This window comes from Herpailurus yagouaroundi, unplaced genomic scaffold (assembly GCF_014898765.1).
Source record: "Herpailurus yagouaroundi ecotype Mexico unplaced genomic scaffold, PumYag 159, whole genome shotgun sequence".
Classification (NCBI taxonomy): Eukaryota; Metazoa; Chordata; class Mammalia; order Carnivora; family Felidae; genus Herpailurus; species Herpailurus yagouaroundi.
This window is the reverse complement of record NW_024412400.1, coordinates 41,436,594-41,463,994: the sequence shown is the minus strand read 5'-3', so window position 1 is coordinate 41,463,994 and position 27,401 is coordinate 41,436,594. Positions and strand designations below refer to the sequence as shown.

Genomic DNA, 27,401 nt, shown 5'->3' with positions numbered 1-27,401 from the left:
ACACACACACACACACACACACACACACACACACACACACACACACACACATTCTATTTTAATTTTCTCTGGTTGCTTTAACAAATTGCCACAAACCAGATCACATTAAGGAACAGAATTCTATTCTGTCACAGTTCTGGAGGCTAGAAATTTGAAGAAGAGGTGTTATTAAGGTTGATTCATTCTTGCAGACTCAGAGGAAGAATGACTTCTATACCTCTCTCCTGGCTTCTGGAGGTTGCTAGCAATCCTTGGTGCTCCTTGGCTTTATAGACACATCACTCCGATCTCTGCCTGCATTGTCACATGGTGCTTTCCTTCGTCTGTCTCTGTGTTCCAATTTCTCTCTTCTTATAAGGCACTAGTCATTGGGTTAGGACCACTCCAATTTAGTATGGTTGCATTTAAATTTTTTTGTCAATGTTTATTTTTGAGAGACAGAGAGGGACAGGCATGAGCAGGGCAGGGGCAGAGAGAGAGGGAGACACAGAATGTGAAGCAGGTGCCAGGCTCTGAGCTGTTAGCACAGAGCCCAATGCAGGACTTGAAGTCATGAACCGTGAGATCATGACCTAAGCCAAAGTCAGATGTTTAACCGACTTAGCCACCCAGGCGCCCATAGTATGGTCTCACTTTAATTTGATTACATTCATAAAGGCCCTATGTCCAAGTAAGATCACAGGCACAAGTGCCAAAAATTAGGGCATTAAGATCTTTTAGGGGAATACAATTCAATGCACAATACACTACAATATCAATTCCAGGCAAATTTATACTATTATTTTTTAAAAAATAGAATGTGAGCATTTAGCAAAAGGAGTGGTAAACAACATTAACAAATTTGTGTTCTCAAATATCAAACTTATGAAGTGGACACATTTTCCTTTCCTGCTTGTTACTATAGAGAGATCATGGGACCACCATGATGAACATTGTTTTTAACATACATGTAGCACAAATATTCATTTTAATTGCTTTGGGCAAGAAAGAAAAAAGTGGCTATATAACAGGACAGTCTAAGTGGATTTTTAGCTGGTTGAACAATTATCAAAAGTATTAATTACTGAATTTCTTTCATCCTGAAATTAGCCTTTAGTGGTAACTTAGCAAATTCTTTATTTATCCCAGCAGTTGTATCAGTGACATAAATGTAGACGTTAAAAAAGTAGACATAAAAAAGTCAATGTATATGACAAAATCTAAGAAAAAAGCTAACACAAAAGGTTAACAAAATACAGATTCAAATTAACCTTAATAGGCTACCTCTAATTTTAGTCATAAAGCTGTGGACCTAAATGGATTTAATGAAGAAAATGAAATTATATAGGCAAAATACAAGTTTCTCTTTCTAAAATAAAAAAGTCAGTTGCTCGTACAGACTCTATATCTGTAGTTTTAAAGAGCTGGTTTGATGATACTGTCTATAAATGGCTAACCACATTGTGTTCTTAAATTGCCATTAAATGAGTTTCTGGGTGAGACCCCCCCCTAAATTAGCCCTAAGTCAGCAGGTAAGATTCCAAAGAGAGCAAAAAAACTTCCATTATGTGCACTCTGGAGAGAAACAATTTCATTACAAGGATTTCTGTTTTTACTGACTTTTCCTGGTTAATGTGCCAGAGAAGTCAGTTTGAAACACAACATTTGTAACAAGTCCATCCATAAGGAGAAATCTGACAATGAGAAACTTTACCCTGAAGCATATTGTTGCTGGCATCCTGTTCGTATCTAATGCTGCACACGAATAGAAATATTTCCAGTTGTACAAGTACTCTTTACACTGATTAGTTGGAAGGAAAGTTCATTTTCACGGTCAATGTTATAATGTATGAACACTGTAGGGGCCATGAAGTACTCTGACTCCAAAATTTTTGAGAGTAGCTAGGAGGATGATCATTGAAATCTGGGCAATTCACCTAATATTATTTGCTGGCAAAAAAAAAAAAAAAAAAAAAAATCAAGGAATACTTTAGCTGCTGGGAAAAGCCTTTCTCCACCATGCTCATATCCTTCCACCCCCAACTTCAGCCTACTCTCATTTTTTAAAAAATGTTTATTTGTTGTTGAGAGACAGAGAGAGATAGAACGTGAGCGGGGGAGGGGCAGAGAGAGAGGGAGACGCAGAATCTGAAGCAGCCCCAGGTCTGAGCTGTCAGCCTAGAGCCTGACTTGGGGCTAGAACCCACGAACTGTGAGATCATGACCTGAGTCGAAGTCCGACACTTAACTGACTGAGCCACTCAGGCACCCCAGCCTACTCTCATTTCTTATGATTTTTGTTTACTCTTTTGTTAAAATTCTTTGGGTTCCATTTCCCTTATATCTTATGCACAGACCTTACTGGACTAAAGAACGGAGGTCAGGAAATAAAAGATCATCTACCAAATACTAATAAGTAAAATTTCTGTCGTATACAATGAAAAGACAGACTCCAGGGTCACTAATGTTGGGGTTTAATCACCACAAATATACTAGAAATGGTTACTATGCCCATAAAGCTAACATAATTGGGCCTCAATCATAGGGTCCTATTGATATTTCGTCGTGTTACACAGTATCAGACCAACTATTAAAAAGTAATTAATAATTCTAAGGAAGCTAATCTCAATGTAAGGAATCTGCAATCATGAAAAAATAGAAGTAGCAAAAAGAAAGAGCGTTCAGTCTTCAGAAGAAAATATTTAAGGAAAAGTGGATAGCAATTTACAAAAACTTAAAAGGCTATCGAATTAAAGGAAGAAATATCTTTTGGAACAAAAAGTAGAAGCAAGCAAAAACAAAGAATGTCTTGTGGATATAGATTTTAATAAAAAGAACTTTATAATAGTTGGTTTCTCTAGGAATGAAATACTTGAAAATGTTATGAGTCTGTGAGAGTTAGAATTTCAGTAATGATAAGTTAGCTTGGGGGCACCTGGGTGGCTCAGTCAGTTGAATGTCTGACTTCGGCTCAGGCCATGATGTCGCAGTTCATGAGTTCAAGCCCCACATCAGGCTTGCTGCTGTCAGCACAGAGCCTCCTTAGGATCCTCTGTCCTCCTCTCTCTACCCCTCCCCCACTTGGCGCTCTCTCTCTCTCTCTCTCTCTCTCTCTCTCAAAAAAAAAAAAAAAAAGATAAGTTAGCTTGTACTGGAATAACTATCCCATGGATAATAATGAACCTGAAACAATTACTTGAAGACATTGGAGAGCTGTCAAAAGCAGTCTAAAACTGTAGAGGATTTGACCAGTAAAAGAAGAGAATTATAATAACTGAGTGAGATCCATGTTTATTCAGCCATTTCCCTGTGGACAGTCCCCAGTCCTCAGGTGCAGGGCAGCTACAACTCAAGTAGAATCTTCAGTTTTATTGACTTGTGATGTCAGTGAAGAGATTTCAGGCTGCGCATTGAGGGTAATATCAGAAAGTAAGGTGATACAGAGCAAAGAACATTAACATTTGCCTGTAAAAAACCCTATAATTCTTGACTGACCATTGAACTATACATGTGCTGGGGAGTCCCCAGTGATGACAGCAGAAAGTAACAGCTGAAAGGACTGGACACAGGCTTCTTTTGCTGTTCAGTGCCAGGAAATAGAGTTTGGAATATGAGGACTGCCAAGGATACTGGGGCTTGGTAAAACCTTCAGGCATTTGATAGACTGGCCTTAACACAGTATAAACCAAAGGTCCAGGAGTTAAAGATGATCTGCCTTCAGCTACATGTCTGAGAACAATTAATCCTTTTCAGAGAAAGAAGACAAAAATCAGAAATTCTACAATAATTATCCACAATATCCTATACACAATAAAAAATTAATATACATCCTAAGAAACAGAAAATTGTGGCTATGTCAAAAAAAAAAGCTACCTATGCAAATAGATCCCAAGGTGAAACAAATATTGGAACAGAGTAGTAAACAGGTATTATAAATATGTTCAATAATTTAAAGAAAATGATGGTCAAAATGAATGAACAGGTGTGCAATCTCAGCAGGTACATAGAAGCTGTGAAAAAGAACCAAATAGGAATATAAGAACTGAAAAATGTAATATCTGTAATGAGCTTAACAAGAGATTGAAATAAGGCCAGTAAATTATGAAAAGCAAACCATAGAAATTATTCAATTTAGAGAGAAAAAAATTGGGGGGGGGTGCCTGAGTAGCTCAGTCAGTTAAGCATTGGATTCTTGATTTCGGCTCAGATCGTGATCTCATGGTTCGTGAGATAGAGCCCTGCATTGGGCTCCGTGCTGACAGCCCAGAGCCTGCTTGGGATTCTCCCTCTCCTCTCTCTCTGCCCCTCTTCCCATGCTCTCTCTGTGTCTCTCAAAAAAATAAATAAATAAACATTTAGAAGGAGAGAGAAAAAAATTGGAAAAAAGTAAATAAAGTCTTGGTGACCAATGAAGTAACAGTAAGTAGTCTAATATACATTTAATTGAATTCACAGGAGGAAAGGAAAGAACAAGAATCAGTTTGGGAAGTAATTTAAAGGAATTATGGTTGAAAGTTTAACTACCCTCAACCTACCTATCTATGACACTCAGAGGAAACTAAGTAGGATAAATACAAAGAAAACCACACATCATAAACTAACTGCAGAAAACCAAAGCTGACACATTTCATCTCAAAAACCAGTAATACGAATCCCATCAGATAAAATGGAGGTTAAAACTGTAAATTGTAGGGGAAGAAAAAAAAATCTGTTCACCCAAAATTCTATATCCAGTGAAGATACCATTAAAATGTATATAAAATAAAAATATTTTTAACGTTTATTTACTTTTGGGACAGAGAGAGACAGAGCATGAACGGGGGAGGGGCAGAGAGAGAGGGAGACACAGAATTGGAAGCAGGCTCCAGGCTCTGAGCCATCAGCCCAGAGCCTGACACGGGGCTCGAACTCACGGACCGTGAGATTGTGACCTGAGCTGAAGTCGGATGCTTAACCGACTGAGCCACCCAGGCGCCCCAAAATAAAAATATTTTTAGATTAAAAAAGCTGAGCGAATTTGTCTGGAGTTGTCCTGTACTACAAGAAATACCAAAAGAAATTCTCCAGCCCAAAGGGAAATGAGGTAAGTCTCTATCTACAAGAAAAAATGAAAAGCAAAAATTATACATATGTGAGTAAATATAAAAGTTACCTTTTTTTTTTTCTCAATCTCTGTAAAAGACAACTGACTACTTTATCAAAACATAACATTTTATTCTGAGGTCTATAATCTGTGTGCAGGTTAAGCATGAGAGCAATGGCACATAGTGTTGAGGAACCAAAGAGCCCGGTTGCAAATTTCTTAATTTTATATGAAGATGTACAATATTAACTCTAAGATGGTGGTGATTTAAGAACAATCGGTACAAACAAAATAATACAAAGAGGTGTAGCAAAGGAGCAGAGCAACTCTAATAGGATTAGTACAAAAGAATAATGAATTTGTCATCCCTCGAAGTATTCAAGTAGAGATATCATCAGATTAGGAATTTCAGAAAGACAAGGGTTTGAATCATTTTTATTCCCCTCAAAACTTCTGATTTGGGCACAAGACACACTTTCCATTATTTCTCCCTCCCTCCACCTCAAATCAGTGTGTTTCACAAGACATGTCTTGCTTTTGAATTGTTTGTTATCTTTCATGTGGCCATTGTGGGTATTTGCATTCATAAGCTCAATTTCTTGACCACTCTTGTGAATTTAGAACAAAGCTAATAAATAGTGTTATATTTTGCTGTAGTTTTGGCACTAGTTTCTTTTATGCTTTCCATGTGGCTTTCTTTCTGTACTTATGTAATGCCTTGTGCAATGATTACTGAGAAATACAATATGAACTTTTAAAATCTATTCTTACATGCATAGTGACAAAATAGCATACATATAAAAGAAAATGGAAAATTCCAGAACTCCCCTCCCATATGCCTTCCCCTTTCCAAACTTCTCCCATAGTGGAGCACTGCCAAGTACTTCTCAGTGCTTAATGTAATTCACTTCTGCCCAGTTCTGAATTTTAGACTCCCCTAGCTCCAGTCAGTGACTTGTTCGCCCCAGGGACCACCACAAACCTGAACCCTAGGAGTTTCAAAAAAAAAAAAAAAAAAAAAAAGCATTGTGCCTAACAATGGTAATTAACAAATGGCATTTTTCTCCAAAGGTCAGAAAACTAGGCAACCCTGCTCCCCTCCCCTCATTCCCGGACTCCCTCCCTCCAACATCAAGTTGGCCTCCAAACCTGTGGAAAAGAAAACAAAATGCCTGGGACGGCACTGTGTTTCCAGCTAGCATTGCATTGCCAAGGCCAATTCTCCAAGCCAAGGGTCTGGGGGTGGGAGCAGATGCAAATTAACAGGCTCTTGCGAAAGAGCCTTTCCATGCTCTGTAATCTCGGTCAGCAAAACTCTTCCTCACAGGCTGTGGAACCTGCGTCTCTGATTAGATGCAACCGTCGACTTGCCCTTACCTTTCTCTTCCCCTCACACTAGAGCTGCGACAACCTTTCTCCCCGGGTCCCCCTCCCGCTCCTTTCTCATTCGGAAGCCCACGCCTCCCGGGACCACCGACCCGAGGCGCCTGAGCGCGGAGCGCCGGGAGCTGGGGGCGGGGGGCGGGGTCGGAGGCCCGCGCGGCCGCGCGCCCCGGGGGAGGGTCCGGGCGAACCGGGACCACGCCCCCGAGGCCCGCGCCGCCCCCTCCCCTCCAGGCTTTAGTTTGTTTTTAATTTGGAAAGCCCTCCTCTTCCTGCCCCCTTCCTCCGCTCCTCCTCTTTTCTCGGCCCCGCTCCTCCTCTTTTCTCGGCTCCGCTAGGAAAGTTAGACCCCGGCCCGGCGTCGCGGGTGCCGAGCGGACGGCGGGCCCGGCGGTGAGTGGGCCTGCAGGGCGGGCGAAGAGCGGGGTCCCGGCGGTGGGCGCCGAGCTGCGTGGGGAGGGAGGTGGGGGCCTGCGGGGGTCCTGGGCTGGCCCTCGGCGGCCAGCTGCGCGGCGCGCTGCTCCCGCAGGTGGCGCGGGATTGCGAAGCGCCTCTGCCTTCGCGAGAGGAGGCGGGACAAGCAGAGACTTTCCAACCCTGAGTTGGGGGTCGGGACCCCTGGACCTTAACGTCTGCCGCATTGGTCCCGGGGTGAAAGCTTTCGAGTGGGGAGACCGTTGTGCCGCCGCAATAACGCGCTCTGGGAGAGCTGGCTGCGCTTCCCGGCCCTCCCTGGCCCCTTTCTAGCTGCTCCTGCGGGAAGAAGGTGCGTTGCCCGGGTCGCTCTCGCCACCCGCGGGTCTCTGTACCTCAGGCCGGGTCCTGCCTGATCAGACTCCCGTTGCCGCTCTCGCAGGCATTCCCTTGGCGCAGCACTCACGGAGGCTGGGCTGGTTCGCAGGTGAAGGGTTTTGTAGTAACTTCGCACGTTTGGAAGGCAGAGTGGCGGGGGTTGCAAAAGAGGACCCTTCTCTCATTCTAAAAATGCGGGCTCACTGGGGAGATGTAATTTATTTCGGGGTGTACTTGCGTTGTTTCTGTAAAGTGAAACGTTTATGTTTTAAGACAGATTTTTCTTTCATTTATTTTCTGGTGTTTTTATCTTCCCTTAGAATCAACAACTTGAGTTTTTAATTTTATATTGCATATTTAAAAATGTAGCTGCCATGGGGCGCCTGGGTGGCTCAGGTCGTGATCTGGCAGTTGCTGAGTGAGTTCCAACCCTGCGTCGGGCTCTGTGCTGACAGCTCGGAGCCTGGAGCCTGCTTAGGATTCTGTGTCTTCCTCTCTCTGTTCCTCCCCAGCTCGTTCTCTGTCTCTCTCTGTCTCTCTTTCTCTCTCAAAAATAAACATTTAAAAAAGGTATAATTTCTCTAAGAGAATATATAAATTAAATAGATTCCTGATTTTTTTTTTTTTTGGTTTCTAAATCAACTGTTCAGTTCATGTGGAAAAACAGTATGTATACCTTACTGTATGATAAAAGGGATAATCAAAGCTATAGTGCAATGGAATAGGGAATAGACCAGAAAAATCGCTGAAACTACAGAGACAGATTTAAGCGTAAAGGAGTGCTGCCATTTTATAAAACATACATTTAAAATCTGGTAGTGGGGAAGAAATGACATGTAATTAATTGATCATGCTTAAGTAATCAGGTATTGGGGAAAACTAATAATAAAACTGGAACATTCTCTCATTCTTTGCACACACATGTAATCTAGATGACTCACTAATTTGAATCTGAATGTGTGAAACCTGAAAGTAAAAGAAGAAAACCTGAATGAATATTTGTAAGCATAGCATTTGGGGAAAACATTTTTTGAGGTTGATACACAAACCTACGGCCTGTTTAGGAACATGATTCTTTTTACGAACATTTGCACGCAGAAAACATACAAATTGGGGCGTTGTTAACAGAAAAAGAATTAATTATGCTAATATGCCTAGAACTCTCATGAATGACTTTTAAAATCAGCAACCCAATTTGACTATACAGAGTCCTTCAAAGCAAGAGAAATGCAAATGAGAAACTGTATGAAGACTCAGCCAGGCTAATTATCAGAAAAAATGCAATTAAAGACAGTTTTTGCACATTTTACTGATTTTGAAAGTCTGATAATACTCAGTATTGTTGATAATGTGCTGAGAGAAATAGTCTAACAAACTTAGTGGAAATATATTGATAAAACTTTTTAATGGTGATAGCTATTAAATTTTTCTTTTTTTTATTAAAATTGTTTTTAATGTTTGTTTATTTTTGATAGAGACAGACAGAGCATGAGTGCCGGGAGGGGGGTCAGAGAGAAAGGGAGACACAGAATCTAAAGCAGGCTCCGGGCTCCGAGCTGTCAGCCCAGAGCCTGACGTGGAGCTTGAACTCACAGATTGTGAGATCCTTACCTGAGCCGACGTTGGACACTTTACCGACTGAGCCACCTGGGTGCCCCTATTAAAATTTTCAAATATTCATTCACTTCTTGGAATTTATCATGCTGTTCAATGTACAAATAAATGTGTCAAAGATGTTCAGAGTAGTGTTTCTAATAACAGAAAACCTGGAAACAATTTCATAACTGTTGATTGGGATTTGGTTACATAATTTATGGTATATCCAAAGGTGGGATAATGTGTAAAGTAGAAATATGTCCAAAGTATATTATACTTTGGAACACAAAAAACAATTGGAAACAAAGTATGTATGTGTGTGTATATATTTGTGTGTGTGTGTATACACATATATATAGAATACATATACAGTAACATTTTTCTAAGTAATAATTTATATTTTGCATATTCATGTTTTCTTTTTCTTTTTTTTTTTTTTTTTTTTTGAGAGAGAGAGAGAGAGACCCTGCAGGTGCGTGTGCCCCTGCTTGTGTGGGGTGGGGTGGGGAGAGAAGAAGAGGGAAGAGGGAGGAGCAGAGGGAGAGGGAGAGAGAGTTTTTAAGCAGGCTCCATACCCAGGCTAGATCTCAGGACCATGATTTCAACACCTGAGCCAAAATCAAGAGGCGGCCACTTAACCGATTGAGCCACCCAGGTGCCCCCTTTTAGTTCTATAATGTATACATGTCTAAAGAAAAATGATATTATAGTAGGAAAAATTACAAAATAATAAAGATCCTGAAAGTGTAATTTGTAATTTATATAGAATCATTCCTTTCTGGATATATTGGTTGTCATTCAATGTAGAAAAAACGTATTTTCCTTCACAGAGTTTTCTATATTGTTCTCTTCATTTACTTCCATTTTTGAATGCCCCTTTTCAGCTTCTTCCTTTGAAAGTGCCTTCCTTTATCTCCATCCTTAATGTTGAGTGCTATGATGTTTCCTAGAGGCATATAACTAAAAACTTTTGCCCGAGGGATTTCACAGCCTGTTAACTTTTTTATAAACAAAAATGCAGAAATGTTCCTGTTCTATCTATGTCAGCATTGTATTAAAATTAAAATTATCCTTTGGGGCGCCTGGGTGGCGCAGTCGGTTAAGCGTCCAACTTCAGCCAGGTCACCATCTCGCGGTCCGTGAGTTCGAGCCCCACGTCAGGCTCTGGGCTGATGGCTCAGAGCCTGGAGCCTGTTTCCGATTCTGTGTCTCCCTCTCTCTCTGCCCCTCCCCCGTTCATGCTCTGTCTCTCTCTGTCCCAAAAACAAACAAAAACGTGGAAAAAAAAATTTAAAATTAAAATTATCCTTTATAGTACTTAAGGATGAGAGAGATGCTTAAAAAGAAAAATAAAATTGGAGTGTAAAAAGTAAAAACGTATGGCAAAAATACAGAAAAAACAAATGACAAATTTGGGAAGAAAATTCGTAAAGGTCTAATACTATTCATATCAATAGCAAAAAAGATCTTTAAAAAATAGCAAACAGAAAAATGGACAAATGACCATTGGACAGTTCACAGAAATGGAGATGAAAATTACTTTTAAACATAAAAACTTCTCAACTTCCTCATAAGATTTGTAAAATAAAATGTTTTTACCTTTCAGATTGGCAATAACAAAAATATTGTTAAAACATCATACTAGGGGGGTGCCTGGGTGGCTCAGTTTGTTAGGCGACCGACTTTGGCTCAGGTCATGATCTCACAGTTCATGCATTTGAGCCCCACGTCGGGCTCTGTGCTGACAGCTCAGAGCCTGGAGCCTGTTTCGGATTCTGTGTCTCCCTCTCTCTCTGCCCCTCCTTGTTCACGCTCTGTCTCTGTCTCAAGAATAAAGAAACATTAAAAAAAAATATCATAGTAGGAATCTAACACATTTTTGTCTCGCATATGAATGGATTCAAATTCTTTGGAGTACTGTTTGACAATGCATGTCAAAATAAAATGCACAAAATTTGAGCCAGCAGCTGTGCTTCCAGGAATTTAATACACAGGTATACAAAGAAGTATATATTAGCATGTTTTTAATCACATATATTTGGAAACAATTTAAATTTTCATCATTAATAGGCCAATTAAAATGGTTACCAGAATGGAAGCGTATGGGGGTGGGGCATGAAACAGATAATGGGGATTAAGGAGTCTACTTATGATGAGCGCTGGGTGCTGTTTGGAAGTGTTGAATCAGTGTATTGTATATCTGAAACTAACATAAAACTGTATGTTAACTAACTGGAATTGATTTTATTTATTTATTTTTTAATGTTTATTTATTTTGTAAAGAGAGACAGAGTGTGAGTGTGGGAGGAGCAGAGAGAGAGGGAGACACAGAATCCGAAGCTGGCTCCAGGTTCCAAGCCATCAGCACAGAGCCTGATGCGGAGCTCGAACTCACGAACCGCGAGATCATGACCTGAGCTGAAGTCGGATGCTTACCGACTGAGCCACCCAGGCGCCCCATGGAATTTAAACAAAAACTTGAAAAAAATGGGCCAATTAAGTAAACTGTTGTTGGGCGCCTGGGTAGCTCAGTCGGTTAAGCATCTGACTTCAGCTCAGATCATGTCATCGTTCATGACTTGGAGCCCCGCATTGGGCTCTGTGCTGACAGCTCAGAGCCTGGAGCCTCCTTCAGATTCTGGGTCTCTCTCTCTCTCTCTCTCTCTCAAAAATAAATAAACTGTTGTCTAGGTATTGAAAAGAATAAGGTTATATGAACTGTAGTCAACATCAAGACACTTTAACAAGTGAAGAAACAAAATACAGAAAGGTATATAGAAGGCTCATTTGTATTAAAAGGCATATTATTAGTTTGTGTATACTTAGATAATCTATTGGAAGACAAACTCGTTGCCTTTTGAAACGGAAAATGGGGATCTAGGTAGGAGGGATTTTTACTTTTTTGTGGTATAAATACATGTACCCCTTGGTGCTTGATTAATTCCAGTTCCAGTGTTTGCAGATAATACCTATTTTCAAATATGTTTTTAAAATTTTTTTTTTCAACATTTTATTTATTTTTGGGACAGAGAGAGACAGAGCATGAACGGGGGAGGGGCAGAGAGAGAGGGAGACACAGAATCGGAAACAGGCTCCAGGCTCCGAGCCATCAGCCCAGGGCCTGACGCGGGGCTCGAACTCACGGAGCGCGAGATCGTGACCTGGCTGAAGTCGGACGCTCAACCGACTGCGCCACCCAGGCGCCCCTTTTCAAATATGTTTTTATAAATGTAAGGTTTCTTGTCGAAATGATTTCATTGTAGGTCACATGCTATCCTGTTTTGTTAGTTTTTAATACTAGAAGACTAGCCAGAAAATGAGGCAATAAGGCATTCTCTGGTAATCTTTCAGGTATCGTAACTGGCATGGTAATGTTTTCTTAAATGCGTTGTATAAATAGTATGCTAATATTACTCTTCTGATATTTTTTGTACTCTAAGTAAAAAAACATTTTACCCTTGAAAGCCAAAATGGGGAGGCCTAATATTCTTTTAAATGATTTAAACTAATTTAGTATGTTTAATTAAAGATATTTATGAACTGTGGCTATCACTTTGCTTCCATTTAATCTCATTCTTTTATTTTAAAATAAAGCCAAATAACCAGCCTCCAAGATTCTTATCTGCTAAAAAGAAGGAAATATCCCACCATAAACCCTTTGTTTAGGAGGAACCATGTGGCTGAAATAAGAAATATGTTTATATAAGTTCTCAAAACATAATATAAATAGATTAGATTTTGCGACCATTTGTATTTGTTCCCAGTGGAAATTAATCACATTTTCTCCGTAGGGCTGATGTAATTAAATAAATAGATGTTCTACAAATAGTCTTAATGAGGGATTCTGTGCACCTTTGGGACATTTCTACTGGGGACAAGTACAAAAATTTCTACTGCATATTTTATTCCCAAATAACAGACCTCGGTTTATCTTGTTAGTGCAAGCCTCTGTAATTGCTTTGTGAGTAGGATAGTTTTCTTAATTCTAGCTATGTGACAGCAGCTTATTATGTTGCCAAGGTGTGGAACAGGAAATGACTGAAATCTTCATAATCATTGGACTTTAATCCATTCATATTGAACCCACTCATCTGTCCAGTTCCCTAGTAACCCAAGAAACCCATAAAGCGAATCAACATAATTATACATGCTTACAAGAGCCAAAATTTTGGCTGAAAGTCTACAAAGAGAATTGTAACTTGGATGGGTGAGTAAAACATTTCATCTTTGGTGAACCTGAGATCTCCATAGTTATAGATACACTACAAGAGAGTATTTTCTTTTTTCTTTTTTTTTTTTTTAAGTTTTTTTTTTCCAACGTTTATTTATTTTTGGGACAGAGAGAGACAGAGCATGAACGGGAGAGGGTCAGAGAGAGAGGGAGACTCAGAATTGGAAACAGGCTCCAGGCTCTGAGCCATCAGCCCAGAGCCTGACGCGGGGCTCGAACTCACAGACCGCGAGATCGTGACCTGGCTGAAGTCGGACGCTTAACCGACTGCGCCACCCAGGCGCCCCAACAAGAGAGTATTTTCTATTTCAGTTCTGTTTCTTTTTATTTTCTTTTCAATTTGGATTATAAAATCTATTAGATTATATTCCTTCTATGAGAGTGAAATGTATCACTTAAAAATTTTACAGCAAGGGACGCCTGGGTCTGTCAGTTAAGCATCTGACTTTGGCTCAGGTCATGGGCTCGTGGTTCATGAGTTTGAGCCCCACACTGGGCTTCACATTGACACTGCAGAGCCTGCTGGGATCCTCCCTCCCTCTCTTTCTGCCCCCCCTCTTCACAAAATAAATAAACCTAAAAAAATTTTATAGCATATTTTGGATTTCTTTTGAACTTTAGAAGAAATTTACTTGGGTGTACAAATGAGGTTTGAGGAAAAATTTAGATAGGTATTACATTAGTGAATTGAAGATTTAATTGAGTATTAAGATAATGATTCCCTTTGAAGATGAATTTTTACTGACAAAAGAGATGTGGTAGATCTGTAACTTTGGGTGGGTGGGTGTGTGGTGAGGGGTATATCAAAATCACTTGGGAAATGGTTTCAAACCTCATACACTGGAAGAAGTCCCCTAGATTGGTGGTTCTCAAAGTATGATCCTGAATCAGCAGCATCAGCATCACCTGGTCTGATATGCTCTATGGCATATTTGGAATAGTTTCAGATTTCTTTTATACACCCACTCCCTCTTCCTTGAGAATATTGTACTTGATTGCTGAGGTACAGAATTTTTGTGTGGGGAGGAACTTTGGAAATCAATTTGTTCAAACTTTCATACTTGTCTGTGTGTGTTCTGTGTGTGACTGAAGTTCTCTTTATGAAATTTTTGCATTTTTTTTCCATTTCATTGTGATGAAAACTGCCTAATTTTAACAGTCACAAGAACAAACTGGACCATATTAGTTAATAACGTGTTTAGCCAATTTGACTTTCTTAAATAACCTTAACAGTATTGGTTTAAGAAGGCAGATAAATGTCTACATTTACTTTGTAAATGTTAACATCTGGTGAGTTAATATTTTGAAAATGCTTGTAGGAAAGTTGCATATTCTATTAATAAATCTTTCAAAAGTTTCTATGTCAAGGGCTTTGAATACCATGTTAATACAAGTTTTTTAAAACCTACTTGATTTAATGTTGTAATCGAAGAATATTTACTTTAAAAATACCCTTAGTAACTAGATCCAGCTAAATAATCTACACAAAACACCTCTATTACATTTGGTTGGAGAAAGTGTTAATTTTTATTTCAATTTTATTTTCTCAGTTGTATTTGTATTATAATTTTGGAGGCTGATATAAAAGTTTTGAAAAGTTTTCCCAAAGTAAAAAAGAATAAAGGACCCACAAATTTGATTATGTCCCAGATTTTTGGTATCACTTTCTTCGTTGTTTATAATATGTACATACACTTGTTTCTGTATTTGAATAATTAAATATTCACAGTAGAAAAGTATTTCATTATTTTAATTTTTTTTTTCTTTCCTTTCCCAAATGGTAAGTGTTAGGTCCTTATCCAAGGAAGGATAGTTAGGTATATTTAAACAGGTGATAACTTTATTGAGGCATGATGAGGTGGATTTTGCTGGGTTCATGGTGCTATTTGCTTTGTGATATATGTGAAAAGTCCTTAACCTAAACTAGGTATGCATTGTTTTTGCAGAATATTTTATTGTGAGAATTGACCCCACACAGTTGGACTCTAATATATAATCATTGCAATAGCTAAATCTCAGAAAGCGATTGACCTTGATAAACTTGCCATGGTGCAATCACATCTTTAAGGGGAGAAGGAAATTGTCTATTAATGTTTTAAAGTGGTTCTCCAAATTTAAATGGACAGCATAAATCAATTAGTTTACAAGTAGAGAATAAAAAATAGTATACTGGAGCTATACTAGGAAGTTACATTAACGGTAGTTGGAATCCACACGAGGTCAGTCTTGGGGGAAGTTGCTATATGAATAACTTTAAGTTTATAAAATCCTTAAAAAATATATATACTTCTCAAGAGTTTACATTCATGAACTATTGTTTTCATTCAGTTCAAAATATTATTTCCCTTGAGACATCCTTTTTGACTCTGGATTACTTAGAAGTGAGTTGTTTTTATTTCTATGTGGTTAGATTTTCCTGTTACTCTTCAGTGATTTCCAGCTACATTACAGTATGATCAGAAAACACACTTTACTTGATTTTAATCCCTGGTAATTAAGAAAAAAATTCTTTGTAATGTTTAAAGGTTTGTTTTATGACCCAGAGAGAATGGTCTGTGTGGGTGAAGGTCCCATGTGTTGAAAAGAGTGGGCATTCTGATGTTGAGTGGAGTTCCCTACAAATGTCAGTGTAGGTTGAGGATGATGCTCTAGTTCTTTAGTATCATTATTGACTTTCTCCCCACTTGGTGCTGTAGATTACCTGAGCAGGAAGTGTTCAAGTCTGCCAACTACAGTTGGCACTTTGTTTCTCTTTTCAGTGCTGTCAGTTTTAGCTTCATGGATTTTGAAGTCCTCTTTTTAGGCGCAGTCACATTTAGGGTTGCTGTGTGTTGTTGGTATATTGACTTCCACTTGTGAGTGATGGTCCTCTATCTCTGATAATTTTTTTTTTTTGCTGTGAAATCTAGTGGAATATTAATATCCAGCTTTCTTTTAATAACTTTATTGAGATATAATTCACGTCATAAAATTCGCGCATCTGAAGTTTATTGATTTTTATTGTATTCACAGATTTTTGCAGCCATGAATTTATCCATTTATCAGTTGGTAGACATTTGAGATTTTTCTGTTCTTTGGCTATTTTTAATAATACTGCTATGATGATGTTTTTGTGAAAGTGTTTTTTTTTTATTTTTTTATTTTAGTATGTACCTAGGAATAAAATTGCTGGGTCATATGTTTACTGTATTAACTGTATTCATCTCTGTGTTTAATTTTTCAAGGAACTGCCAGACTTTTTTCTAGAGTGGCTGCACCATTTTACATTTCCACCAGCAGTGAATAAGGGTTTCCAGTATCTTCATATAATTGCTAACACTTGTTTATCGTCTCTTTTTGATTATAGCTATCTTAGTAGATGTGAAAAGTAATTGTAATTTTGATCTGCATGCCTCTGATGACTAATGATGTTGAAAATCTTTTTACATCCTTATTAGCATTCATATATCTTCCTTGGAGAAGTGTCCAAATCATTTTGGCTGTTTTTCAGTTGGGGTATTTGTCTTTATTATTGAGTTATGAGAGTTCTTTCTGTATTCTGGATAAAAGTCCCTCACCACATATATGATATGTAAATATTTTATCTCATTGTGTGGATTATTTTTTTTATTTTCTTGATGGTATTCTTTGAACTACAAACTTTTACAATTTTATAAAGTCCAATTTGTTTCTTTCTTTTTTGTGGTTGCTTATTCTGTTGGTATCATATCTATGAAACCATTGCCTAACCCAAGGTGATGACAATTTACTCCCATTTTTGTCTTTTTAAAAAAAATTTTTTTTAACATTTATTTATTTTTGAGAGACACAAGAGACAGAGCATGAGTGGGGGAGGAGCAGAGAGAGAAGGAGACACAGAATTTGAAGCAGGCTCAAGGCTCCCAGCGGTCAGCATAGAGCCCGATGCAGGACTTGAACTGTGAGATCATGACCTGAGCCAAAGTTGGATGCTTAACCGACTGAGCCACCCAGGTGCCCCCTAAAATTTCTTAGTTTTACCTTTTACATTTACGTTTATGGTCCATTTTGAATTATTCTGTATCAGATGTCGTAAGGGTCTATATTCATTCTTTTGTATATAGATGTACAGTTTTTACAACACTTATTTGTTGAACAGACTATTCCTTCCTCATTGTATGGTCTTGGCACCCAGTTTTGTTTGTTTGGTCTTTGCCTGTCATTGGCCAGTACCACACTACTTGGATTACCGTGGTCTTGTAGTAAGGGTTAAAATCGGGAAGTATGAGGTCTCCATCTTAGTTCTTCGTTTTCAAGATTATTTTGGCTGTTACGGTTTTCTTTTGTTTCCATGTGAACTTTATGTATAGCTTGTCAGTTCCTAAAAAAAGGCAACTTGAATTTTGAATGAGATTATGTTAAATCTATAGATCAATTTGGGGAGTATTGCCACCTTAACTGTATCATGCTGACTGATCCATGAGCTTGGGATATCTGCATTTTTATTTAATCTTATTTGATTTATTTCAACATTATTTTTTAGTTTTCAGTGCACAAGTCTTGCACTTTTTTGTCAAATTTATTCTATGTATTTTATTCGTTTTGATGCTATTGTAAATGGAATTGGTTTCTTTATGTCGTTCATTACCAGTGTATAGAACACATTTGACTTTTGTGTATTGATTTTATGTTCTGCCACATTGTTGAACTTATTTATTAGTTCTAATAGTTTTTAGGGGATTTCCTAGGAGCATCTTAATGCAAGACTTGTCACATTTCTTCATTCCCAGTCTGGATGGATACCTTCCATTATTATATTTTTTTCTAGCCTAATTGCCCTGTATACAAGTTGTAGTACAATTGAATAAAAGTGGTGAAAGTGGATGTTCTAGTCTTGTTCTTTGGTCTTGGGAAAGCATTCAATCTTGCTCCATTGAGCGTAATGTTAGCAGTGGGGCACTGTATAGATGCTTTTTATCAGATTAAAGAAGTTTCATATCATTTCTAGGTTGTTGACTGGACTTTTTAAAAAATCAGATAAGGTTTTGAATTCTGTCAGATACATTTCTTCATATATTGAGCTGACTGTGGTGCTTTTGACTTTTCTTATTAAATCATTCCTTGATTTTTGTGTGTTAGACTAGTATCTTTTTTTAATATAATTTATTGTCAAATCGGCTTCCATACAACACCCAGTGCTCATCCCAACAAATGCCCTCCTCAATTCCCATCACCCACTTTCCTCTCTTCCCCACCCCTCATCAACTTTTAGTTTGTTCTCTGTATCCAAGAGTCTCTTGTGGCTTGCCTCTCTCCCTCTCTGTAACTTTTTTCCCCTCTTCCCTTCCCCCATGGTCTTCTGTTAAGTTTCTCAGGATCCACCTATGAGTGAAAACATATGGTATCTGTCTTTCTCTGCCTTATTTCACTTATCATAATACTTATTTCACTTATCATATTATTTCACTTATCATAATACCTTCCACTTATCATAATACCTTCACTTATCATAATACCTTCCGGCTCCATCCACGTTGCTGCAAATGGCCAGATTTCATTCTTTCTCATTGCCAAGTAGTATTCTATTGTATATATAAACCACATCTTCTTTATCCATTTGTTAGTTGATAGACATTTAGGCTCTTTCCATAATTTGGCTCTTGTTGAAAGTGCTGCTGTAAACACTGGGGTACATGCGCCCCTATGCATCAGCACTCCTGTATTCCTTAGGTAAATTCCTAGCAGTGCTATTGCTGGGTCATAGGATAGTTCAATTTTTAATTTTTTTGAGAAACCTGCACACTGTTTTCCAGAGCGGCTGTACCAGTTTGCATTCCCACCAACAGGGCAAGAGGGCTCCTGCTTTTCTACATCCTCACCAGCATCTATATTTTCCTGATATGGTCATTTTAGCCACTCTGACCGGTGTGAGGTGGTATCTCAGTGTGGCTTTGATTTGTATTTCCCTGATGATGAGTGACGTTGAGCATGGTTTCATGTGTCGTTTTACCATCTGGATTAGACCAGTATCTTATCACTGGTATAAATCCTACTTGGTCATGGTGTATAAACCTTTTTATGTGTTGCTGGATTCAGTTTCTTAGTGTTGAGGATTTTTGTGTCTATATTCATAATGGGTATTAGTGTAGCTTTCTTTTCTGTGATGTCTTTTGTTTTTATATCATGGTCACAGTGACTCTTAGAATTAGGTGGGGTATGTTCACTTTTATTTTTTAGAAGAGTTTATGAAGGATTAGTGTTTATTATTAAGCATTTGGTAGAATTCACCAAAGAAGTCATCTGTGCCTGGGCTCTCTTTGGGAACTTTTTTGATTACTAATTCAATTTTTTGTTATGATTCTATTCAGATTTTCTTTTTCTTCTTCAGTTAGTTTTGGTAGAGTATATCTTTCTAGTAATTTGGCCATTTTATCTAGTGTATCTAATTTGTTGATATATAGTAGCTCATATTCATAATTTTTTTTGTTTTTCATTGTAAGGTCAATAGCAGTATGCCTCCTTTTGTTAATGCTTTTAGTAATTTGAGTCTTCTCTCTTTATTCATTAGTTCAGCTAAAAGTTTGTCACTTTTGTTGATCTTCTCAAAGCAAAAACTTTTGGTTTTGTTAATTTTTTCTTCTGTTTTGTATTTTCTTTCTACTTTAATCTTTACTGTTTCTTTCCTTCTGCTTGCTTTGGTTTTAATCTGCTCTTAAGGTGGAAGCTTGGGTTATTGATTTGAGAGCCATCTTTTTAAAAACATGTGCATTGACTAGTATAAATTTGCTTCTAAGCATGGTGCTAGCTGCATTTCATGTTTTTTGGCATTTTGTCTTTTTATTTTCATTCATTTCAAAGCATTTTCTAATTTTCCTTGTGAATTTTTTGCTAATTTGTTGCTTATGTAGAAGCATATTGTTTAATTTCCACATATTATAAATTTCCAAAATTCTGTTCTGTTTTTGATTTCTAAATTTAATTCTGTAATTTTCAGAGCACTTTTTATATGATTTCAGTCTTTTAAGGCTTATTGAGGTTTGTTTCATGGACTGATGAGTGATCTATCTTGGAGAATGTTCCATATATACATTGAGAAAAATCTAGTCTGTTATAGTTGGGTGCAGTGTTGTGTAAATGAGTAGTAGGTTTAGTTGGTTCATAGAAGTGTTCAAGTCCTTTATTTTCTCATTGATCTTCTGCCTGGTTGGTCTATTTATTATTGAAAATAGAGTATTGCAGTCTCAAACTGTTGCTGTTGAATTGCCTGTTTCTTCTGTCAATTCCGTCTAGTTTTGCTTGTATGTATTTTGTGACTTTCTTGTTATGTGTATGATTGTTCTATTTTCCTGGTGGATTGACCCTTTTATTATTATAAGATATCCTTCCTTATCTCCTAAAATAGTTTTTGTCTTAAAGTATATAGCCACTGCCCTTTTTGGTTAGCACTTGCTTGCATGGTATGTACTTTTGATTTTTTTTTACTTTCAACCTATTTGTTTTTAAATCTAAATGATGTCTCTTGCATGCAGTGTGTAGTTGGATCATGTTTTTTTTTTCTTTGATACCTATTTTGCTAATCTCTGCCTTTGATTGGATTGTTTAATACATGCCCATTAAGGTAGGATTTATGTCCAATATTTTCTTTAAATTTTTTACTTTGAGTATGGGTGACATACAATGTTACATTAGTTTCAGGTGTACGACATAGTGATTCAGCATCTCTATACGTTTCGCTATGCTCACCACAAGTGTACCTACCATCTATCACCATATACTGCTATTACGGTATCATTGACTGTATATTTCCTATGCTGTGCCTTTTATTTCTGTGAACTGAAAACCTCTGTCTTCCACTCCCCTTCACCCATTTTGCCCATCTCCTGCCCCCGCCCTCCCCTCTGACAGCTACCAGTTCTCTGTACTTATGGGTCTGTTTCTGCCTTTTGTTAGTTCATTTGTTTTTTTTAGATTCCACATATGAGTGAAATCATATGGTATTTGTCTTTCAGTCTCATTTCACTTAGCATAATATCTTCTAGGTCTATCCATGTTGCAAATAGCAAGATCTCATCTTTTTTATGGCTGCATAATATTCCAACATGCACGTGCACACATACGGTTTATATGTATATCACGTCTTTATCCATTCGTCTGTTGATGACACTCAGCTGCTACTTGTTTTTGATTTGTTTTATGTTCCATCTTTCTTGCACATGTTTGCTTGGTATATCTTTTCTATCTTCTTTCCTTTAGTCTACTTTATCGTTATATGTGAAGTGAATTCTTTCAGAAAGCATGTAATTGGATCATTATAAGAACATACCCATTTATCTATTTTGATAATCTAGGTCTTTTCATTGATAGGCTTAGTACATTATATTTAATGTAACTATTGACATATTTATAATTTATACCTGCCTGTTCTCTTTTTCATTCCTCTGTGTCTCATTTCCTGTCTTTTTCAGCATTATTTCCATCTTTTTGTAGTATTTAATCTGTTTCTGCGTTCTGGACTATATCTTGGGAATAGTGTTTTTAGTGGTGGCTCTCAACCCACATGAGTTTAGACTTTTCTGGTTCTTTGTACACATGTGCTCTATCCTGGATACTGTGTTTTGAATATTATGTTTAAAAAAGTTCTGAGTCTGATTTAGATGCTGTGGAGGAAATCGATTTTCTTCTTGTTCTGGCAGGCTGTTGACCCGTTTGGGTTCAGGCCACAGGTTCTACCAACCTTCTGTGTGTTGCGATGCGAGTGTCGGTTTTGATCTTCAAAGTCTTGGCCCTGCTATTTAGATTTCTTCTGCAGTGCAGTGGCCAGCCTGAGACCTGGGCTGTGGTCTCCCTTCAGTTCTCAAAGTTTTTGTTAGGATCAGATCCATGTGTGCATCACTCAGGGATGAATGCAGAAGTTTATAAATAACTTTACTGGGACACTTTCTGAAGCTTCTCCTCCACCATCTCCTTACCAGTTTTCTCGGCCTCCTTTTCAGCTATTGAACCCGAAAAATGAAATTTTATTTACCTTTCTCTGCTGTGTACTTCCCACAAATTAACTTGTGTACAAGGCCAAGTTAAAGGGCACAGAGAGAAAAGAAACCAAGGGGGAAGTTTCACCGCATCCTCTTGGGACCCCAGGTCCTTATATCCAGGGGAAGATTTCCCTCTCTTAGTATTCCAGGCACCTCTGAGCCTCTTTGGATGCAATCACACCTTTCTCCACAGTAGGATTGTCAAGATCTGGAGCATGAGCAAGTGGAGAAAAAGAAAAAGTATTGGGAAACTCTCCAACTCTTTCTGAGCTTTAGGAGTTCCCCTTCCTGCTGCTCAAGCCAGGAGCAGAGGGCTTGTCCTGGAGCTGTCTCTGCGCCTGGTGCCTCCTGCCGTGCTTTGGGCTGCCTTGAAATATATCAGGTTAGGGATACCAGAGACAGATCAGGAGCCTGATTCCAGTTTATGGTACTTCCAATTCTGGCCTTCTTCTCCCATGCTCTTGCTACTATTTGGTTTCCCGAGTCTTCAAATAGCTGCCAAATCATTCTGTCTAGGTTAGTTAATTGTATTCAGTGGGAGAGAGAGGGTGATGTAGGTTTACTAGATCTTACCCAGAACTGGAACATGTAACCTATCATTTTTTTTTTCAAAATATATTTTAAATATATTCAAAATACATTTCAAACATTTTTCAAAATATATTTCAACAACCTTACAAAATGGAAGTCGACAGGGAGCTCAGTAGAAGGGCCTAATTTTCATATTATAGGGGATAGTAGGAGAGCTGGATAATTTGAAAGCAGTGTGAGGGGGGTGGCATAGGAGAGAGAGGGCAACAAGGAGACAGAAGGCAATTTTCAGTGGTGTTTAGAATAGTAGTCTGGCCTCTGATGAGGGTGTTTTAAACCGTAGTTTCCCCAGTTTGTAAAACTGAACTTGAACAGGTTAAACTCTGAGCTTCTCTTTCCTTATCTGTGTAATGAAAACCATAATACCCACCTCACTCAAAACACACAGAGTTCCTGGCACCTCCTAGATAATTAGTAACTGATATCTAAAATTGAAACCCGGTGAAACTGAGTGTTTTAAACATATTATGCCATTTTATTAGGGGTCTTAATCAGTACATAACCTCACAATTCTCTATAGCTAACTGCTAATTTAAAGAGTACTTTAAATTTTCTGTAAAAAGTGTTAAAATTTTTTACTTGAAAAGAATCATGTTTTCTGTTTGGCCTCATTCCAGTTAGTTTTAAATAGGAATGTAATGATGATTTCTGTTTGAGAATTTAAAAACATGACTGGTTTGCTTACTCTTTTCAGCACTGTGGCTTAGTATTCTGGTGTATTTCAATATGTAACATATAAATAGTATATAAATATAGGTAAGTGTGCAACATATAAAATATAGGTAAGTAGTATGTTGTGTATAAATAGATTAACATTTTCAGTAGCTTCTACATAGCAGGTTTGTAGAAGTCATATGTGGTCAAGAGAATTTCATTTTATAATTTATACTGTGAGCAGAACAATGTAATAATATAGACTAGTGCAAAAGTGACAAACATGAGCAAATTAGGGAAAATATCTCCATGTGAGTCAACTAACATTCAAAAAAGCCTTCACATAAAGAAATTTAAATTGGGGCACCAGGGTGGCTCAGTCGGTTAAGCGTCTGACTTTGGCTCAGGTCATGATCTCACAGCTCGAATTTGAGCCCCACATCGGGCTCTGTGCTGACAGTTCAGAGCCTGCCTTGGATTCTGTGTTTCCCTCTCTCTGTCCCTCCCCTGCTTGTGCTTTCTCTCTCTCTCTCTCTCTCTCTCTCTCTCTCTCTCTCAAGTAAATATTAAAAAAGAATTTTTAAAAAAAGGAAATTTAATTTAATTCTAAATTTATTTAGAATATACAACACTTTTTTTTTTAATGCAGGGAAACTGATGCCTGTAAAATGCATAAATCCTGTGCTCTGTCATGATCCAGAATGTGTAAGGAGTTGTATAAGTAAAAATCTCTTCCTTTAGGAGACTTATGTTCTAGTAGGGCTTCCACCAAAATTTAATCCCCTTTAAAGCCCCTACTTTTTCAAAACTGTTTCTGCTTGTAGCTGCTGCTAATTTTCTTTCCCCCATTCCCTTTAGGATTCCTTACCAGGAGGCCACTCTTCACTCCTCTACACTCTCTCCACCACATGATACCACCTCCAAGATAGAAAAGTGTTTTCATTTTGGTCCAGCAGATCTGTTGGGCAATAGCAGAGTAGGTGAGACCCTAGTACTCCCTTTTATAAACATGATCTCCTCTTGGACCATTTTCCCAGGGAGGAAGGGTGAGGAGGCCCTTGAAAAGCACTTTCTTCCTGAGCTCTGTTTATATCATGAGAAATCTTACTGTAGAATTTTTTTGTGAAATGAATTCTTCAGGGGCGATTGGGTGACTCGGTTGGTTGAGCATCTGACTCTTGATTTCAGCTCAGGTCATGATCCCAGGATTGTGGGATCAAGCCCCACGTCAGGCTCCATGCTCATCATGGAGCCTGCTTAAGATGGATTCCCTCCCTCTCTCTCTCTCTCTTCCTCCCTCCCTCACCCTGTGCCCCTCTCCCCTGCTTGTGCTCTCTCTCTACAATTAAAAAAAAAAGTATTTAAAAGTAGTATTTAAAGGAATGAATTCTTCACATACTCACTGTATTCAGTAAAATAAGTAAACTGACTGAGTTTAACATTTACAGCTAACATTATCCATGGTAATATCACATATGAATTAGTGTATTTGTAATCCACAAAACTTGTCCTGAGCCAAAATAGATGGATTAATATAAATGTATCCCCATTACCGTAGGAATGATTCAAAGACCAGACCTACTTGGTTATGAAATGAATTTCATATTCAGAAAGAAGCATACTTGAACTAGTTGTGTCTGCCTTTTGATTCTACCAAGGCTATCACCAGAAACAAGGAAAAGTGGCTCGTTAAATTGTATTTGTTTTTTTATTATTTTTCCACTCCACCCTACCTCAGAGGTAAATACGGAAGAGTTCTGGTGTGGCTGCGGTAGATAAGAGGAAGGCACAGGTGGATAGCAACGCATTGTAGTCTGGCAGTGGGGGGACTGGATTGTTGGTCACATGCTGGCAGTACTTCAGTGGCTGTACAACCTTGGGGAAAAGCCTTTAAATAACTTCTCTGGGCCTCTGTTTCCACCTCTGTCATAGTACCCAAAGCTTTTTATGAAATTAGTATCTGTGTACTGCCTATTGAATACAATTTAAAGATAAAAAAGGATCATTATTAGTAGATCAGATTCTGATTTGAAACATTGGCTGTAAAAATAATGATCAGTTCTGAAAGACCTCAATGTGAGACAGGGAGCCATCATAATCCTCAAGGAGAAAGCAGGTAAAAACCTCTTTGACCTTGGCCGCAGCAACTTCTTACTCAACACGTCTGTGGAGGCAAGGGAAACAAAAGCAAAAATGAACTACTGGGACCTCATCAAAATAAAAAGCTTCCGCACAGCGAAGGAAACAATCAGCAAAACTAAAAGGCAGCCGACAGAATGGGAGAAGATATTTGCAAACAATTTATCAGATAAAGGGTTAGTATCCAAAACCTACAAAGAACCGGTCAAACTCAACACCCAAAAAACAAATAATCCAGTGAAGAAATGGGCAAAAGACAGGAATAGACACTTCTCCAAAGAAGACATCCAGATGGCCCACTGACACATGAAAAAATGCTCAACTTAACTCATCATCAGGGAAATACAAATCAAAACCACAATGAGATACCACCTTACACCTGTCAGAATGGCTAACATTAACAACTCAGGCAACAACAGACATTGGTGAGGATGTGGAGAAAGAGGATCTCTTTTGCATTGTTGGTGGGAATGCAAGCTGGTGCAGCCACTCTGGAAAATAGTATGGAGGTTCCTCAAAAAATTAAAACTAGAACTACCCTGTAACCCAGCAATTGCACTACTAGGTATTTCTCCAAGGGACACAGATATGCTGTTTCAAAGGGACATATGCCCCCCAATGTTTATAACAGCGCTGTCAATGATAGCCAAAGTATGGTAAGAGCCCAAATGTCCATTGATGGATGAATGGATAGAGAATGGAGCATTACTCGGCAATCAAAAAGAATGAAATCTTGCCATTTGCAACAATGTGGATGGAACTGGAGGGTATTGTGCTAAGCGAAGTTAGAGGAAGACAAAAATCACATGGCTTCGCTCATATGAGGACTTTAAGAGACAAAACAGATGAAAATAAGGGAAGAGAAGCAAAAATAATATAAAAACAGGGAGGGGGACAAAACCTAAGAGACTCTTAAATATGGAGAACAAACAGGGTTACTGGAGGGGTTGTGGGAGGGGGGATGGGCTAAATGGGTAAGCGGCATTAAGGAATCTGCTGAAATCATTGTTGCACTCTAAGCTAACTAATTTGGATGTAAATTAAAAAAAATAAAATTAAAAAAACATAATGATCAGTTCTTGGGTAGCCCAACCTTTTTCATCTCTTAATGTAAGATAAAAAAAAAATGTAAAAAAAAAAAAAAAAGCGGGGGGCAAAAGAACAGATAACAAGTCTAGTGAATTTACTGCAGAAAACCTAGTTAAACCCTAAATGTATAAGATTTAAGGAGGCTGAGAGGCCATATTTTTGGGTATTCCTGTCAAATCTGATTGGAAGTAATTTCTTCTTTAGCAGTGATTTCACAGAGGGTACCTTTAACATGTGTTAATTTGGATTTTCTCTCTTTCAGAAAGGTAATCGCATTAGTTATATTAATATTCAATCCAGAATCCATGGGCAAGCTAAATAGAAACAATGCATCTGTTGCTTTTAAACCTCCAATTTTGGGAGTTCTTTCTGTAGGCGTGCATTAAATGTCCATTTGTCTTTGTCTTGTTTCTTCAAAGAAGTGAATACAAACTTTATATGTTTAATTAGCAATAGGTATTTAAAGGGTCACTTAAAAAGGAAGAATGAACTATCCTTTTGAATGTGTAAATAAAAGTTCCTTCCATACGGTACTTGAGTACCTGCTATTTTGTAATATTTTTGCATTAGTGATTATTTAAAATCTATAAGACACCATACCAGTTAAAATTTCTCTTTCAAAGGGTGCCTGTGTGGCTCAGTGGGTTAAGTATCGACTCTTGAGTTTGTCTCAGGTCATGATCTCAAGGTTGTGAGATCGAGCCACGTGTCAGGCTCCCCCTGAGGGCAGAGCTGTCTTAAGATTCTCTCTCTCCCTCCCTCTCTCTCTCTGTCTCTCAAGAAATTCAGGAAACAAATTATTTTTAAAATTTATTGAATTAAGAATTATGTTTAATGGCAGGTAATACAAAATAAATTTTTCACTTAGCAAATT

At 38.1% G+C, this 27,401-nt stretch overlaps 1 protein-coding gene across 2 annotated transcripts in view; it reads left to right on the top strand.

Annotated features, from left to right (window-relative positions):
* The first annotated feature begins 6,706 nt into the window (after positions 1-6,706).
* Positions 6,707-27,401, top strand: part of PLSCR4 (phospholipid scramblase 4) — a 52,283-nt gene continuing 31,588 nt past the window's right edge. The window contains exons 1-2 of one of the 2 annotated variants that reach the window (XM_040480413.1): positions 6,707-6,838; positions 24,158-24,279. The gene's annotated coding sequence lies outside the window, so the exon portion shown is untranslated. The remainder of the gene's footprint in view (positions 6,839-24,157; positions 24,280-27,401) is intronic. The other variant, XM_040480412.1, reaches the window with a different exon arrangement.